At 39.5% G+C, this 19,106-nt stretch overlaps 1 protein-coding gene and 1 long non-coding RNA gene across 10 annotated transcripts in view; both read left to right on the forward strand.

Moving 5' to 3' along the window:
• Nucleotides 1-204: 204 nt before the first annotated feature.
• LOC135579355 (uncharacterized) lies at nt 205-5,595 on the forward strand. Its single transcript, XR_010472229.1, has 2 exons — nt 205-2,089; nt 5,095-5,595. It is a non-coding gene; the product is annotated as an uncharacterized LOC135579355 (long non-coding RNA).
• A 3,648-nt stretch (nt 5,596-9,243) lies between these two features.
• Nucleotides 9,244-19,106, forward strand: part of SLC7A2 (solute carrier family 7 member 2) — a 62,377-nt gene continuing 52,514 nt past the window's right edge. For 2 of the 9 annotated variants that reach the window (XM_065061086.1, XM_065061090.1), the window contains exons 1-2: nt 9,404-10,038; nt 12,170-12,232. The gene's annotated coding sequence lies outside the window, so the exon portion shown is untranslated. Of the gene's footprint in view, nt 9,384-9,403; nt 12,233-19,106 lie in introns of those variants that run through there. The other 7 variants (XM_065061084.1, XM_065061087.1, XM_065061085.1 and 4 more) reach the window with 6 other exon arrangements.

Raw genomic sequence — 19,106 nt, forward strand, 5'->3', positions numbered from 1 at the left:
GTACAACATAAGTGATGAAATAAATCTTATCACATTACCAGAATCATGTCCTCTACCTTTTCAGTGCTTGCAATACTGAATTCAAATGAGCTTCTTCCACTCTCGATCACACTTTGCATCCAGCAAAACATTCTACTCAAATAAGCTTATTTGGTTAAAACAAGCACTCCAAGTTCTCCCTAGAGTATCAAGTCTTGTATTTGTTTCAGAGGCCAGTAGAAACTTAGGAGTTCACTGGAGTTACCAGGAAAAGATACAGCTCCTCCAGTTTCTCAGCATTCTCTTGTATTGATTAATGAGTTTAATCAGTATTGATTAAAGACATATTTCCCTAAGCATAAAGAATGACATTAGCTCCCCTCATCCTGAAGGGTAGTAGTTACACAAGTGGGTGGTTAAAGGGGATAAAGTACAAGTATTGACACCATGAGAAAAATAAAGTGTTCTATCATTTGTTGCTCAGTTAAGCTCACCACATTTTAAGTATCAAAAGAAGCAAATAATAATAGGATATGAATCATATTCATTATTCAAGAAAATCATTAGCAGTGTGAAGAAAGGTGGTGCATACACTCCACCATGTGAATACTACCCTAGATTTACCACTAGCTTTCCTTCAATGGGTTCAAAGAATTTTGCAGGATACATTTTCAATGATCATGTGTCGAGGTTTGATTGCAGGGTGACAATAAAACCGTGGCAGACGTATTGTTAACCCTGTCTCCTCCCCCTTCCCCCTTCAGCTCCCCCCTCTCCCCCCTTCCCACTGAGGACAGGCGATCAGGAGGGAAAGAAGGACAGAGAGAAGAGAGTTGGAAAAATTAAAAATGTTTTACTAATGCTACTAATAAGAATAGAGAAAATAATACAAAATATACAAAACCAATCTTCAAAGTCCCAGGAACTACAGAGCCGGCACCTGAAGTCCTGGACTGGACTCTGCAGCGAACTGGAACTGGATTCAGTCTGTCACTAGGCCTCCGTTCACAGGGACAAATCACAAGGTCCTCTCCTAATGTCGGCCATAAGGGAAAAGGGACGAGATCCTCATGATCTCCCACTTTTATGTGAAGTATGATGTGAATGGGATGGAACACTTCAGTTGGTCAGTTTTTTGTCACTTGTTTCTCGTTGTCCCTCTCGTGAGGTGTGCATCCGTTCTTACCAATGACCTCGCATTCCATTGCTATGTCTACCGAAACGCTTATCTGGCTTTCCAGGAAAATGCAGCTAATATGAAGGTTTCAGCTGACAGGCAAATTCACTAAAAGAGAAACTTGTTTCTAACAAAACTAGGGCATCATGTCATCCCTTACTGATGAATAATAACTGCAGGAGTGGAATAATCCAGCCATTTTGTTGGTGGCTGCTCTTACATGGTTCAAAAGAGGAAGTGAACAAAAAGGTCAAATGCAAAATGGAGTGGCAGCTGTAGGAAGTTACACAGGTGATATTTTTATTTGAAGAAACAAGTTCAAAAGAGCATAAAATACAAAGAGAAATTATATCCAATATCCAAAACACATTGAATTATTCATTACCACTTAAAAATTTAACTTAATCTGATCATAAAGTAGTTTGAAATATGTTGTTCTTTTCATCAGGATCAGAGTACATATATGTATAATATACACTTGTATAAGTGTATACATATGCAGGGGTATACATATGCAAATGCAGATGAGCAAAGACATACACAATGTACCTAGTCATAGAATCTGTGGCATCTGTGTAGTCAATTACAAGCCCCAACTGTAAACATTATTTTCCTCAGGGAATATTTCAGTAATTAATGAATGCTGTTGCTGCATGGAGGTGCAGCAGAGTGTGCTGATATTATGGTTTCCCCAGCAGCATAGCCAGGACTGAATCATTCAGACAACTTCCTTCCCAGCACGCTAGGCAAAGCTGAACTTAAAAATGTGTCAGTACATATTTATACTCCTTCTTCTCCAAGGTCAGAAGGGCTGTTTAAGTCTTCCACATCTGGCTGCTCTCTCCCACCCTTTTCCTGTGGGAAGTTCTCTCACATCTTCAGCCACAGAGAAGGGGAAGAATAGCTGTGTGAGGATTACACAGCAACCTAAAGGTCAGTGGAATCTTCCTGGGAAAGACGATTAAATGTATTGCTTTACTCTGAAAAGTGATTTTGTAAAAATTTTGATCAGTTCTCTGAGTGACAGAGACATGCTGAATCACAGAGGCTGATTTAGGAAAGCTGGAGGTTCTGATAAGTAGGAACTGTAGGATACAGTGTAAAACTGTGAAAAACTAAAACTAATGTCTGGTGAAAGAGCAATAGACTATTAATGAATTAAGACCAATGGTATTGATGTAGAATTGCCTTTTTCATTAAAACTAACTACATGGCTGAAATGTGTGGAGGAGTTAATGTTTTTCACAATGTGTCCACACTGCACAATTGGCACATAGCGTAAAAGAGCCTGATCAAACTTTGAGAGATCCAAGTTTGCATGTCAGGAAAAGTCTAACAGCAGTGACACAAAGCTCCACATTAATAGTTACCAGAACCCAGAATCAAAGCCTTGCTCGTTAAAAGGTAACCTCAGTATTTTTACATAGAGGTTCATTCTCAAGTGTCAACTTCTCTTCAGGAATCCTGGAAGCTCAGTGAGACAGCATCTGTGTCTGGTTATCAGAGGTTTCTTTATAAATCACAAGCAAGATACTTTTCCCCCTCTAAACCAAAAGTTTGAACTCTTCAACACAGCTAAGTGTCTGAGGACACTAAGTCACACAATCCATGGGCTCTGTTGATGCTGGAAAAGAAGAACAGTTTATAGTTCAGAAGCTATTCTGAGCTTGCAGAACTGATGATGACAATGGTACCCAACAGCATCACTTTTGCAGGGCCATATTTAGAAAGGAGTTCCAGTTTAAACCTTTGCATTTAACTTCTGCTGGAACATGCTATTGTTCTTTTTGCTGCTCCCTATACCAGACAACACATGCTATCGACATACCATCGACACATGCTACTTTTGTGCAGAACTCCACTGAGTCATGTATATCATGCACATATGCATGAATAATGCATACAATTTCTGAACTCAGTAAGCCCTTCTGCACAGATCAGACTGCAAAATTCGCATCATGTCTTAGAAAAACTCAAAAACCGAAACCACAACCCCACCCTAATTTGGGAGATTACCTCCTCCACTTTCAGACAAATTAGGGTGTCACTTTGATGCACAGCTCATGTGGAAGAGTAGAAGAGGTGAAAATAAGACAACCCTCACAATCCCATAAGGCACATTTCATTCTTTAGGTGTGCCAAAAACTCATGTTGTTTGGTTCAGCTACAGAAGTCACCTAGTACTTCTTACTGAGGCAACTCATGCGATTCATCCTGTCTAATCAAACCTTAAGCACTTTGGCAAATTCTGACCCCAGAAGAGAATATGTTGAGCCTGTGAACAGTACCTGTCTACAGGAGACTGTAAAGCAGTGGTTAATATGTAAGCAACATGCTGATATCTGTAACAAAAAGTATGTTTTCTGTGCTGATGAGGCTGGGCAATTTTCTTGGCACGTGTGCCTTAGAAGTTTCATTGACATGGCCTCAGTTGCTCAACAGCTGAGACTTGCCACAGGTTTGCTAGAGGTACTTTTTGGTTACCTCAACGTTGTTCCCTGCAAAATAGAAGATGATTGCAGCTCTCCTGCCACTCCCCATTACACACCCCTTGGTACACCCCCTTGACGTCTCAAATGGCAGACTGCTTTATGCAGCTGAAGACCAAGTCGTGCCAGAACTTTTTTCCTACTGTTATGGGAAATCAATAATTCATTTCTGACTCTACAAAGCCAAGATCTCCAAAGAAAATAAAGCCCCATAACTGTTGGAAAGAATAAAAAATTGTCATCCAATGTTCATGTAAATATACTTTTACATCTTCATACCTTTTTTTTTGTGCATATGGGTAATGAATTATTTAGAGACACTACTTTTCTGTGATTTAAATGTTCTTTTGTTGTTCAGTGTAATAAAACACAGCAGTTTTTATTTATTAACCCAGATTTTAAACATTTCTTGGTATTTTTTTCCTTTGCAAACGTTTCCCCTCTGTGTTTGTATTTGAAAAGTTTAAAGGACAATCTGTCCTGCATAATAAAAACTCTTATTTATCTAGTGGCTAAATGTATTCTGGGCAGCTAAAATGTGAAGCTTCTGTTCTGCCAAGTAATTCTGTCATGACCTGATGGGTATTAACCTGTTTGAAAGGAAGAACACTTTCATTTTTATGACATTTGCATTTTGCACAGAATTACTGGCTATGAATAACATTGCCATGAACTAGGTGGAGAGGAGGCTGGGCTCCAACCTCCTCCCCCAGAAATCACCAGCCAGCACAGCTCACAAGGGCATTAAAAGTATCACTAAGTACCTTCCTTCATACAAAATTTCCCTGAAAATATTGTTAATAGAATTAATTTACCTACCCCCACAGCTGAGTACCTATAAGCAAACTTTATTTTATAAGGTCTGATACCTCTGTTAGGAATACTGGGTTGCTTAGACAAATGAATGCTTTCCTTCTCTTCTTCCTCTTTGCCACCCTGTCTCTCTGCTTTTTTGAGCCTTTTTGTATAATGTATTAATGACCTATAAGTCTATGCTAATATCCTGTATTCTGCTATACACATTAGTTACAACCAGCATCCTAAGCTGTATCTAAAGGCATGTCAGACTCCAAAAATCAGGATAGTTGTTTTAAAGTCATCAGGTTTTTCAGAGTGGAATTTTATGTTGTTTATCTTCAGAGCCTTGTTTTCTGAGCCTCACTTGGATCAAGATATATATTTTACAGGTTTTTCTTTTAATGCAAGAGGAGATTTTCTCCCCAACTTAGACTCAAGGTGTTGAAGAAAGCATCTTAAGACTTCTAGTGAGATTGTAGAAATTGGTAGTACTGATTGTAATACTCTTAACGATATATTTGTTAATCAAACCGGTCTAAATGGATATGTTATCAGTGGCTGTGAAACCTGAGCATATAACATGATATTAGTACATGCTGCCATTAAACAATGCAACCTGTATGTAGTCTTTGTAAAAATCTTGTTCCACAGATATGTGTAAAAGCCTAATTTAGTGTACCCTGCAGAATATTCAGTAAGAGACTGACAGAGATAAGGGCCCCATTGCATCCTTGTGTTAACGGGAGTCTTCAGCACAAAGCGAGAGGAAAACCAGCTCAAACCGTTGGAGCCTTGGCCAAACCCAGCGTGCTAGGCCAAAGATGAGAAGTGCACGACAAGATAGACCGCAGCCTTCATCCAAAAGACCCCCGCCCATGACCACCCGGAGACACTGAGCAGGCGCAACAGGAAAGAGCCAAAGGTGATGACTATAGATATAATTCCTTGGAACTCATTTTAATAAGAATGGCCTTTTCGAGGAAAAAGTTATGAATATGTACAGGCGTTCCTAGAATAACCATGAATATGTAAACCTTTACCACATTTAACCAAGCTTGCTGCTACTGGAAAGGTGCGCCGTGGTGGAGCGGAGACTCCCAGGCCGCCCAGGGCTGTTTTGCCTGCTTGCTGTAATAAATTCTAAGCAATTTATTCCAACGAGTGCATGCTATTTATCATGATCGTCTATAACACTGATGTCTGTTAATACAGCACAAGTCTCAAAATCTCACAAAAATCTACAGAGCAGTCTGCTATTTAGAGGAAAAGACATGGATATCTCTATACATGCCACCTCTACTATATGATTAATTTATTCTCCAGATTTATTTCCTGTACTACCACATACATAGGTGACCACTCCATTCTCATTGACTATTATTTTTTCATACACCTATCTAGTTATATAATTTGGTGAAAAACATTTAATTGCAAACTGGCCCACTAAGACTGAAAACTGGGAAAATAAGGCTACTTTAAGTGTTCAAATGGAAAATTACATGTTTAAACTTCAAGACTTCAAGTTTACTGCATGTGTTCATTAAGTATATTAATACTTATCTCTTCAGCATTTCCTCCTGTCAATACAGTTCACAGGAAAATCAATACTCAGAATAGAAACAACTAAAAATAAAACACACACATAAACCCAAACAGCAACAAAAAACTCGTACCACCTGCTGAAAAACAGAAAGGTGAAAGGAATATGTTAACAAGGGGTAAGACTGTAATTTACAGATCATTGTCCTGAGAATTTAGAAGTAAAAGTAGCCCAGCCACATGGGAATACAACAGGAGTGTTCAGGAGAATGGTCCATTCTTCTGCAGATAAACAGAAACTTGTTAATGCCTCTGAGCCATAAGTTGACTTATGTAGTGCAAAGTCACTAAACAGTCACTGTCCAAATATGTTTTTGCCCTTTTGTCAGATTGACCCTCTGCATGATCACATGAAGTAAGAGATTCACAGTATAAGCACTGAATCAGAGTTGTAGATGCTTGACTTCCTACAGATTTTTGGTTCTCAAAGAGTTTCCCCATAGAAGAAGAAAGGCAAACCCTAGCCAGACTGGAGGTGGAATTTGATGTGCTTTTGGAGGATCTATACAATGTGCCAGTCTCAACAAGGACAACAAAGATACTTTGGATATTTCCATACTGCATACCAGGCAGTATATAACAGCGTAATGATGGCAGCAGAGATCTCATTCACCTGGGCTAATTCTTGTCTGTTTACCTGTAGTCATGGCGATAGGGAGCTCACTACTGACTCCAAACATGCCTAGGAAGCTTTGTTAAATAAACAAATAATTTTTGGGCATGTTTGTAGTCAGCACTGAACTCCATGACTCTATTGGTTTCTGGCCTAGCTGGTTTAAAGCTGGATTGTATGTTTGTGAGCTGCAGTTGCACATTTGACACATTCGCTGTGAGGCTGCAAAACCAGTAAGGACTTTCCACTGAAGAAAAGGAACGCTGTGGCTGTGCAGGGCTACCAAACCTCCCAGAAACATATGTGTCTGTGACACTCTGCTGCTTTTTATAAAAGCAGTTATGGATCTGTCAACACTTCAAAGCCACCACAGTGACTGAGAGAGCAGGGTAAAGCCGTTTCAGTTCTTAACAGAGCAACATAGCCTAATTAGACCTGAGATAATATCTGGCCATTTCTCCTGTTTTAGGTGAAGGCATTTCAAAGCCCCGTTTATATTGGATGTAAATATTTAAATTTACTTTTTACAGGCAGTATTGATGGAGGAAAACACACACACATGACCACTTCAGGTAGCATCTTCACAGAAGAAAAAGAAACAGTCCTTTGGTCTAATAGCTGAAATCTACACAACTAAATACAAATTACTTAACTGTAAGGAATATTGTTATTCATCATGTAAAGAACTATATTTAAGACAGACAACTCCTTGCCTGAAGAACAAGCGGCTTTTAGACCCCAAAAATGAAACAAGAGAATATACTCAGTCTGCAAGTCCTCTTCTACAGAAAAGGAGAGATCCAGGGATGCTGAAACTGAGCCAGGTCTTCACAGGTTTTGCCTGGATCCTTGACAGAAGATGGCATTAGCCTCTTCAGGAAACCATAGGGATGTGGAGTGGGTAGAAGCACTTTAAGGCTGGTGTAAAATCTTTATGGAAATACGTTAGCTTTATTTTTGGTGAAACGCAAGCTAAGTAACTGCCTTGAACTGATGACTGTTGGCAACAATGTATGATCACTGGTCTTTTACAAATATTATCTGAAGCTAATTTTAAGGCCTGTTCATAACAAATTATGTGAGAGTTTACCCCAGCTGTGAAATGTGAGTTATATGTGACCCACTGATAGCACAAAGTTTTGGTATCATAATACAAAATTTGTTGGAAAGTTGTGATCTAAACAAAAGAGTTAGGTTTAAAGATACCACATAAAAAGACAAAGACAATTAATAATTTTCTTCACAAATCAGCTGTATTGTTAGTTCTGGTGTCCACAGATCAACTTCTGTTTTCTTAAAGACTACAGTAGGGATATATGTATGTGTGTACATGTGTATATAATGTACATTTGCACATATATATGCACATGTGTCATATACGGTGATGAAATATCACAGAAAAAAAGATGAGCAAATCCACAGCCAAAATTTTTGAAGGTATTCCCAGCAATTTGACATATCCAAAGGTCTTATGTAAGTATAATATATGCAGGGAAAAAGATATTATGATTGTAAGATTTATTCTGGCTATTCTTAATATTAGTTATTCTTAGCATTAGCTATTCTTAGTCTAAGACTATTCTTAGCCCGAAAATGAGTTTTTTAAGATATCTGGCCCAGGGGAATGATTTGAATTACTGAGGCTGAAAGAGAAAGAGGCACAAAACCTCTGCAACCTGCGGACAAATAGAACTGCCAAGTCCCAGGCATCTCAAACAAGGCTCGTAGAAAAAGGCAGCTTATTAAGCTGTTTGCGAACACTGGAATGAAAAGAAACAGCATCATACATGTGGTGGTTTGGTGCTGTATCCCATCCTGTGGCACTTTTTGCTGCTCTCAGCCAAATTTTGCCCGTGATGTATCCCAAAAGCAACTTCTGAAGTGTTATCTGTTAGGACAGTTGTAGCGGCTCTTTCCCCTTTGCTCTCACCACTCCCTGGAGCTTCCCCGTGAAATCCCACGTGGAACAGCACATGATGTGCGGCCCCACCACACACTCCCGAAAGCCGCCGTGGAAAATACATCCAGCAAAGCGGTAAAGAGCATTTCAAAAGCATTCGGAACCGCCGTTCCTCCTGCCTCCTAACGTGACGACAGGGGAGGAATCCACTCACTCGCCCCCCATCCAAAACCGTGTGGAAAAGTGTTTCTGAGAGCGGATCGTGAACCTCCCGCAGGTGCTGCTCACATGCCGAACTTCAGAGCACTCGGGGCAGATTCGGGTTAGAAAACCCCAGTGACTGTTGGGAATGAGAAATGGCAGAGAGTGGTAGATGGGAGTTAAACGGTCGCCCCTTGACCGTTAGGAGGTGCAAGCAACCGCCGCTGTAACGGCCCTGTAACAGACACGGGAGTCCTGTAACGGCCGGGGACGGGGCGGTGTCTGTACCGGCTCTGAGGCGGCACCAGTTCCAGCCGCGGGGTCGGGACTGCCCGGGCTCCCCTCCCTGACGGACACGGCCCGGCCCTCCAGGGGAGACCCGCATCTCCCCGCTGCGCCACCGCGCTGCTCGGCGGGAAGGGGTGGCCCGGCTCCTGGGGGGAGGAGAAGAGGGGAGGGCGGGAAGGGGGTCGGCGGGGCGGGATAGGGTTAGCCGGCCCCGCACGTGCATGGGGGCTTTCTGAGGGGAGGAGCGCCCCGGCTTTCGCCGCTGAGAGACCCGCCGCTACCACCGCACCTCCGCGCAGCCCGACCCGCCGCTGCCGCAGGGAGCCGTGCACCGGCCCCGTAAGTGGCACCTTCTGTTGCCTTTCCTTTCCTCTCCTCGGGACCGGGTGGGCGAGGGGTTGCGGGAAGGCCCGGTGTGCGGTTGGAGGAGCTCTGATACCCACCGCCCCTCCCGAAGGGCGCTCCGAGGAGTTATTCTTAGTGCCAGGCGACTTGCGCGGGGTGGGCGGCCAAGGGCTTTGCTGCTGCCTTTTAAAGCCCGCCTGAGGGACGCGGCGCTGACTTCTCCGCGCTGCCCCCGCAGGGTCGCTGTTCCCGCCAGCGCTCGGCCGCTGCAGCCAGGCAGGGGGTGCGGGGGTCTGGGTCCGCGGGCAGAGGCAAGAGTGGGCGCTGGGCACAAGGGGAGAGGTGCTCCTGAAGGCTGCTGGGCGAGGGGCGCGGGGTCGTGTTTGCTGGTCCTGGGCTAGGATCTGATACTACTGTGAAGGTTTGGAGTCATGGATGGGTGAAACAACCCCCCTGGGTTACCGACAAGCTCATTCATGTGCTAACTTTATCTGAAGGTGCTATCCGTGCAGGTTTTTAGAGTCAAAGCAAATAATCACAGCACAACCTCAGTTCTTCGGTGCATTTCGAGAAGTTGGAGAAACCATGCTTCAGTGGAGAGCACAAAGTGGGTGCACGTCCCTAGCTGTTGTAAACAAGTGTAGGAAATGTAAGATTCTTCCCTTCTGCCAACTTTGCATGTTTAAATATAGAAATGTTGAAGTATATGTCATCCAACATGTAATGCTAGTGGCAGCTGAAGAAATCTAGTCCAATAAAATAATTTTTAAAATTTAATGTATCTGAAGCAGCAGAGCAAAATCCTTCCTTTTAAAATGTTAGTTATCACTTGAGATTTATGGTACTGTTTGGAAGATAGAGTGTTGTGAATCTGATGCAAGTCTTGTGTCTGGGTGAACTCCAGTAAATCAAGGGAACTAAATTAGTCCTGGGGAGGAGGGGAAATCGCACCACTTGGTTCTGACAGTGAGTGGAGTTTCTGTGATTGTTATGCTGATGCTGAACACATCATTCCAGCAAAAGTAACTCACCTGTGAAAGGGACAGAAGTTTCCTGAAGTTTGTCCCAAGCTGTGAAAGGAAGTCCTTCCAGACCACCCTCTGCTTCAAGTACATTAGTACCTAACATTTATTTATTTTAAAAGCTTTCAAGCACATTTATCTTTGTATTCTTCCAAATTAAAACCAAAACAAATATACTGAGAGGCATTTCAAATGTTTCAGGGATGGGGAATGTAAGACAAGGGATCATGGCATATAGAACTTGTATATATTGAAACAAGCTGATGGTAGTTTGCTTATGCTAGAAAGACCAAATAAAACAAATTCTATGAAAAGTTCATGTAGACACTGTGCAGATTCAGTACACAGTGGATCTTGGATTAGAATTTGTATTACACAGTGTGGAAAATGTTTGAGTTCTGGTTTGTGTTACCTACTGGTATTAAAACATTGACAGTAAAAATAGGCATAAGGCCTATACGAAAACTAAACTGGTTTTCATTGGCATCTATAATGTACTATACAGACAGAAAAAGACATGGTGCCTGCCCAGCTCCTGTAAGCAGGTGTCCATTGCTGCAGTTGATTCCATTTGACACTACCCCTGTACACACAATACTTCTGAACCCTGCTGGGCTCTGGTACAAATTGGAACAGGAACAAGACAGCTCTACACAGACGTGAGCAGCCATAATGATATATTTTGAAAGGTGCAGTGAATTTTGTATGTGTGACATACATTTTTAGTCTTTTGCAACATGTTGTAGTTAAGATTATCCATGCATGGAGTATGGAGCATACATCTTCTGTGTAACTGATGATACTAAAACACAACTTTTGATTCTTCAGACTTCAATGAAGACTGGCACTTTATGAAGTTTTAATGCAATTAAGTTTTGGTCCTGAAGCTCAGTATGTTGGCTAGTGTGTGTGTGCATAAATGGTCTGACCAAGATTCTTGACCTAAGTAAAAATGTACTTGATGAGATGCATGAATATGCAGCTGCTTCTAGCTTTGTCCACACTTACGGATTAAATAAAAATCAGTTTCAACTTTCTTAACAGATTAATTTATTTAGAATTTTTTTAACCTGTCTATGTATAAATCCTTTTAAAGCTTAAGGTTCTAGGTTAACAAGGTACATAAATATGACAACTAATTTGGAGTCAATGTGTTAAGTTATTGATGCCATTTATTAGCAGCTTTATGGGGATATTTTCTATGTGAATATATTGTCATAATAAGCAGCAGTGAGTACAAAAAGACAGGTAAGATAAAAGTGGAGTAATAATTTAAAACTTTTAAAAAACTTTCACTTTTTAAGTGTTTTGGAAACAATGTATTTTTACAGAGGGGGCTTCTGTTTGTAAATCAGTGGTTACAGTTGACTGTTACAGTGACTAAATCCAGAAGAACTTCTGGGTAAGTATGTTGGGTACAAGGATCTAGCAGCTTAGAATTCCTCTAGTTGGAGATAACTGCAAAAAACACCTGCATCTTAAGTGAAAAACATCAAACTTAATTTTACTAGTGTAAGGACCAGAAATGGGACCAAGATTAACTTCGCAACTGTGAGAAAAAAACACACAGCAGCTTAAGTCAATGTGGTCTTTAGTTGGCTTGAAAATGCATGTTGCCTCTACCTGTCAGCTTGCATGCATTGCAGAGTAGTTGAGAAAAGTTGTGACGTGTTCATTGTAAAATGAGATCTATTGAAAGGTGCTGTGAAGATTTAGTTCTTCCTTTTGTGCCTTCACACATTTTTGTTCATTTTACAGTGGACTTTATATTTAAGACAGAGGCAAACAAAGGGGAAGGACTGCAAATGATCCAAAAAGACCGTAAGCTAAATCTCATTCTGTAAGTTGTCATAGAGCTTATAAGATCATAAAGTTCTTTCAGCTTTTCTCATAGCTTTTGATCATCTTCACCTGTGTTTGTTCTATAGGTATTTTGGCATCTGTCCATCACGATACAGGTATCATATGACACACAAAAAACCCCATACAACAAAACATGCCATGCTTTCCTGGTTTCCATGCTGTCCTGTTTTTAACCAGATTTCTTCCCAGCTCGTAGAATGATGTGTTTGAGGGCAGAGGGTAGAACCATTTAGGGAAACTTTCTTTTACATAGGCAATATTAGGTAGGACATTACTGTAAAATGTATCATGCATTGTAGGCTACCAGTCCTGTCTGTGACTTATTGTTCATTTTTGATACTAGAATGAGCAATTTTCTGCCATTCTTTTTCCTTCTTCCCTCAGGGACTTCCCAGGCAGTTAGTGACCTATTAATGCCATGTAGCCAAAGATATACAAAATGGTTTGCAATGCCATTTGTGCAAATATTTGTGACTTTAAAGAAGAACTTCATGTATTAACATTAGCTTTTTATATACTAAGATATTAAAATCATTTTATATGCTGCTTAAATTATTAAAAAGTATATAAAAATGCTTGGAGTCATGTTTCCATGTCTAAAAGTTTTCATATATCTGAAAGTGCCTACCTTCATGACACCTTTGCCATTTATCACCTTGCCTTCTATCACATGGGGCTCCCTTAGTGCGACAATACAATTATGATCCTCAGTCTTACTGATTCTTCAACTTTCTGTGTGTTGTTCAGCTGAGGTAAGAATCACCTTCATTCCACTAGTTTAGTAGCTAAACAATTTAGTATTGGTAAGTCAACTTACAGGGCTGTTAGAAGCAAACAGATGATCTTTCAGAAAATGACAAATGTGTCCTCCTATCTGCTGGGAAAAGCATTTGTGTAAGTCATCTGGCACTACAACTCCAGTGAGATTTACAAAGGTTACTAGTAAAAGTGGCTTCTGGGATTCCTAAGTTTAGTCATTGCTGATAGTCGTCCAACAGCCACAGTCTTATCTTGCTTGATCTCAAAATTGTAATTTGAGTGGACTTATTCAAAGGGGAGGGTCGTTTAGAAACACCCTTAACGTTGTCATTGTCTTCACAACTTCCTGCATAGGATTGCATATGTATGGAATTAGAGATTTTTGAATGTATTTAGGATACTGATGGGAAATGTGTCACATGTGCTTGACCATATGCTGAACAGTTAGCTCAGGACATAGTGTGCTACACAGCTGGAGAAGAAATGTACCGTTCTCTTGAATAACTCATTCTACTTGTGAGATGATTATTGCAGATCTCTTAATGTCAAGATATGGTCTACAGGAACTTTGTACGCAGATATCCTGTAGATCCATCAGTCTCACTTGACCGTGAACCCAGGTAGAAATAAGAGCGGGGAGTTTGTGACAGTGTAAAAAGTCAATAGGCTAATGGCTGGTGTTGAGTCTGCATTTATTGAACATAACTAGGGGAGAGGTGCTACTGAAGTAGCATACATAGACAATTCTCATATCTATGCTTTCTTTACTGTGGCCAATAAGATTCTGTCTTGGACTGAAGAGACTCCCGTAGATGTGTGGTGTACACACACACCCCCAACATATGTTATGAAGAACTAAGCGTTGAACTAGTATATTAATTATCATTAAATTTAATGACAGAGGCCTCACAAATAAAGTATACCTTAATTTACATATCATAAAGTTAATAGAATCCTGACAGAAGATCTAGCCTCTCACAACAGACTTGTGTGAACTGTATGGAATAGCAATGGGGAGGACATCACAGCTCTGATAACAGCTAGGTACTCTAGTTTGGGTTATGGCTTCTATGAACAGCATGATACTATCTAAAACTAGTTTATATAAGAATCCAGGCCACTCAATGACCTCTCCAAAACTTATCTTGAAAGAGTAGAATCTCTTATTATTGTCTGACTGGCTGCACACATCCGACAAGTAGAAGTAAATCAGCCACACAGGAAAAAAAAGGAGGAAACAATCATATGTAAACTACCACATTACTGTCATGCTCGTTGACAGACTCTGGTTCTTCTTCCATCTCACTTTTTAAGTTACGTTTTCCTACTACATGCAGTATTTAATGTAGGGGACCTGTAAAGACCTCTGTGCAGATGCTGTAGAAAGGTGGCGTTTGATGCGCTCAGTTCTCTGTGACAACTCATCAGAAGCGCAGAGGAGTGCACACCACAGCTGCTGTTTCTGATAAGAAATCAGAACGGGCAGAATCAGTGTTGGTGATTCAGTGTTACACTGTAGTCGTCTGTGTCACTAATGGCAAGGTGGTTTTGCATCTTTGTGAGAGTAGCATCAGTTTTTAGAAGTCTTGCATGGCTTTTCTCACTAAATTACCTCATTTCTGAAAATTATTTTGTTAGATGTACTACCAAAAAGGGGTGGTACTTGGTTAGATTCATCCAATTGTACCGGTTACTAGAATTTTGGTGAGCAGCAGTTTGTGTGCTGTAGAAAGGTGTAAAATGTGGAACGGTGTCAGCTGACAAAATCTACAGGGAATTTAACTAGGAATCACTTGTCAGTTGAGATTGGAGTGAGGGAAAAGACAAACTGTACCAAGCAATTTTGCCAGACTTTACTACTATCTTCTGTGTTTAATGTACAATGTCACTTCATCTGTGCTTTTTGCTTTCCAGAATAAAGTGATTTTGTTTAAATAAATATGGAATAAATTTATTTTTGCTTTAAATAACATTCTTCTTTATGTGACTCTCTTTGTGGGGAGAGAGTTTGATTTAATGCAATTTAATCTTCATTTTCTTTGCTGTGAAAACAGTGAGCAATGTGGATAACCTGTTCTATAGCAGTGTGAGTTCCTGTAGCTAATCCCTGGTCCTAGCTCATTTTGTTTGAGGTTAGGTTGTCTGGAGTTTGATTGCATGCTATTTGACAAAATGGGAAAGCAATTGTGTTATTTCATTTTGTTTGTGCAGTACCATGTGCATTGTGGTTATGGACTAAATAATAATTGAAATGGAATTTGGAAAGGATTATTTATTGTCCTCTTCTGAGTTTCCTTAAATTGAGAAACATCTCCATATTAGTTAAGGAAATTGTAACATTTGGATATCATGAAGATATCTGATTACTCCCATGAGGACTTAAATTAATTCTTCTGAATTCACTGTTTATGAGTGATTTGGTGTAATATGGATTTTATTCTGCCCTTGAATGTTTTTGGATTATCATGCAGTTGAGAGAAAACAAGGGGATGTGACTTGCCATGAAATACGTTCAGCACTGTGAATTAGATGAAAAGGCTTGTGGACATATAGAATTAGCACAAATGTGTGATTCTTTTCAAAGGTACGCTGCTTCAGAGTGCCTTTTAGAAGCAACACTTTAGATGACCAGGCAGCATTTTTGAACCTTGTAATGACAGTTTGACTTGTTTTAAGGTTTAAAGCTAAACAGCTTTCAAGTGCAGTCAGTAGCAGAATTTAATTGCTCTGTTCTGCTGTAAGAAAAGGGGGAATTTTCAAGTGTCGTACTGAAGAAGTATGTATTGCGCAACATCAGGAAATCTGTGGAAATTGTAGGCCAGGAAAAATTCTTACATGTTTTTGCAATAAAAGGTATATGGTAATTATATGTTCTACTGTTGTTGTTTTCCCTCAACAATATGTTTTTAGAAAATCTGGATGTGTTACATCTACACACTACTTACCAAACTGGGTTCACCCTCTTTGTATATGTTGACTTCAGGAGTGGCCATTCTGCAGGTGGAACAAGGTCTCCTGTGTGAAGAGAGAATTCCTAAGCTGGGGACTTCCTTCAGGCTCATTTGTAGAAAGTGCCTCTTACATCTATGAATTAATATTTCAAAAAATTAATGTTTAATAAGGAATGAGTATACACTAGGTAAATTGCTGTGGTGACAAATAAGAGAAAAATGACAGTTATGTAGAACTAGATCAACAAAAAGATCCAGTATAAAATTCAGTGATATGAATTACAAAGATGTACACAGTGCTTGGTTAGAAGTACTATAAAATTTGCAATTATAATATTCACTGCCAGATGGAAAAGTCTAGAGAAGCTGAAAATAATACTTCTTAAAACACTGTCTATGAGGAGAGTTCACTATTGTATCTAATTAACCTGCTTTGGGTTTTCAATATTTTAAAGTTTAAGGTGACTGTCCTTTCCATCACTTGAAGCGTATCTTAATCTTTCTGTTACATTCTGAAATGGTCCACATAGTTACTATGAAGAAATATTAAAAAATCTCCTTTTAGTTACTTGATAAAGTACATTGACTCCTAAGGACAACTCAAAGGCATGTTGCTGTTCCTTGTTTTCTCACAGTGCCGCCTTTCCCATTTCCCAACTTATTTTTCTGTGCATTAGAGGCTTCTATACTTCATGTATGTGTCAGTTCACGTGGAATAACTCAATGGCCTGTAGAGATTTGTGCTGGTGTAAACAAACAATGCCTATAGTCCAATAGACTGACCATGCTGGAGCTAAAACCGTCTTCAGAAATAGACTTACAGAGGTGAAGTATTTTTCTTAAGGTACATAGCTGCCTTCTCCCAGTAGTTGTATTTTTCTGCTCTCTTGTCCAGAGCCAAGTGGATTAATGTCATTTACCCACTTATGTGAAAGATCTAAATACCTGACAGAAAATAAAGTCAACATCCTTATTGTTTTCCAGTATCCAAATTCTTGAAACCAAATCTAGCAGATATAGTCAGACTCTTCTTGTGGTCTAAACAACTGAGTGGGATTTCAGCACATCAATCCTATTTAGTTGCCACTTATGTTGCAAAAAACAATATTACGAAGCTCTTTGTGGTAGCTTGTTTTTGGTAGTCAATGCTGGCTCGAGATGAGGTGTTGCATAGGGAAGCAATATGGCGATTCACATGCTGTTTGCTCGTGAGAGCTGGAACAGGAGTGAGTGACTATCAGTAACTTGTTTAAGGTATGTGGTAGAACCCAGATCATCTGAGAACTTTAGGTTTTCAGTCACATTTTGCATAAATTCTTGTGCTGCATAGAACTTGAGTTATGAGCCATATCAGGTCTGTGTTGCTCTCTGGCTTGTATGAAAACTAAGCATGCGATGTAAGTAAAACATTCAGTGCTGGCTTGTTTACATATTCTCAGAACATTAGGAAGAAGAGCATACTTTGTGGTATTTGGTTTTACTCTTGCTGACTTTTTAGCAGAAATTTGCTTGACAATAAAATAAATAGTTTAGAACAATCCCACAGTGGACACCAAAATTATTTAAATGCATACTTTTGCAGGAATGAGTTTTTCATAAATATATTTTCACATATGGAAAGTGTTGTGCCTTCACAATTAATGTGTTCTCTGCTTCTTTATTTGTCAAGTGTATTTCTTTATCTTTTTAAACTAAAAACAAAATAGTATTAGAGTTAGATATTGCTTGCCCGTTTGGCAACAACAATACAAATTATTAGTATTAGTATTAGTATTAGTATTAGTATTAGTACTAGTACTAGTACTAGTACTAGTATTAGTTTACTGAAGTACTTGACAGCCATATCAGGGCTTCAGTTCATAGAATTGTTTTGGTTGGATAAGACCTTTAACATCATTGAGTCCAGTTGTTAACCTAACACTGTCAAGTCCGTCTCTAAACCACATCCCTAAAGAACCTAATCTACACGTCTTTTAAATATGGAAGCTTTAGGCCAAGATCATGATGAAGACTATCCTGTGATCTTCCAATGCCCTCCCCAAACACACACATGCTATCAAAAATCATACATTTCTATTTTAGAGTTTAGTTTTATTGTAGCTCTGCCAATCACAATATGATTTTTATACATGACTTTCCTACCAGTCTTGTTTTTTGTTCATTTCTCCACCTCTCTTTAGTTTTCCCTGCTTTCTTCTGAATGTCTAACTTCTGAAATTGTATTTTTTGTGGGAATTATATTGACCGACTATTACTGAGACTCCTTTAGATTTTCAAGACAATAGGAAGTTTTCAGGAGTTGAAAAATAGATACTCATATGTCATTTAGAAAAACCTTCTCCTTATTTGTCCTGTGAAAATGCAACCATCATCACGGCTGTAGAGCCTGATACTGAAAAATACCATGTGGTAGCAAGTTATTTGCTGTGAGGTGTTCTGGTAGAATGACTATCTTACAGCAGTGGGGTATTCACTGTCTGTATTGTGCATGTTCAAGTTAGAATAAACTGAGAGGGAAAAATCAGCTCTCTAACATACTTTCCCTAATGAAGGAAGTCTGTTCTAATTGTTTCAACATTTATTCCTTGGTGGGACACTGCTTCAGGGTAACCAGTCCAGAATTGTTTGCAGTCTCCCATGCAGTGTCCAACTATTAGAAATATTTTATTATAACATTTTAATTTATTACATGCATGTGCCTTATTCTGAGGCAACTAGTTGCAACAGCAAACTTAATAACCTCATTTTATATTTCTAATTATCCTGGGTATAAACTTTTATAAACCTTTCTGTAATTTTGTAGTACCCTGTAAAGCCTTCTATGGTGTTTAACTGCCTATATACTCCACTTCATTAGTTGTCTAAGTAAATAATTTTGGATCTGTATTAAATAAGAAGGGGTTTTTTTTACTGTTTTTCTGTCCTGTGTGGTAACAGATGGGTTGCACTTAGTTCAGTGAACCAGATGCAAAAAGAGCAGAATTTGCAGTAAAATATTGTTGATGTTGCATTTTTGTCTGTACACAATAAATTAAGTCAACTTTTGGACTATGTAAAGCGAATGTTTACACTATTTCGTTGTTACTGATTAAAACGTATCCACTACTCCCTGTGAAACAAGT

This window comes from Columba livia, chromosome 4 (genome assembly GCF_036013475.1).
Source record: "Columba livia isolate bColLiv1 breed racing homer chromosome 4, bColLiv1.pat.W.v2, whole genome shotgun sequence".
NCBI classification, from domain to species: Eukaryota; Metazoa; Chordata; class Aves; order Columbiformes; family Columbidae; genus Columba; species Columba livia.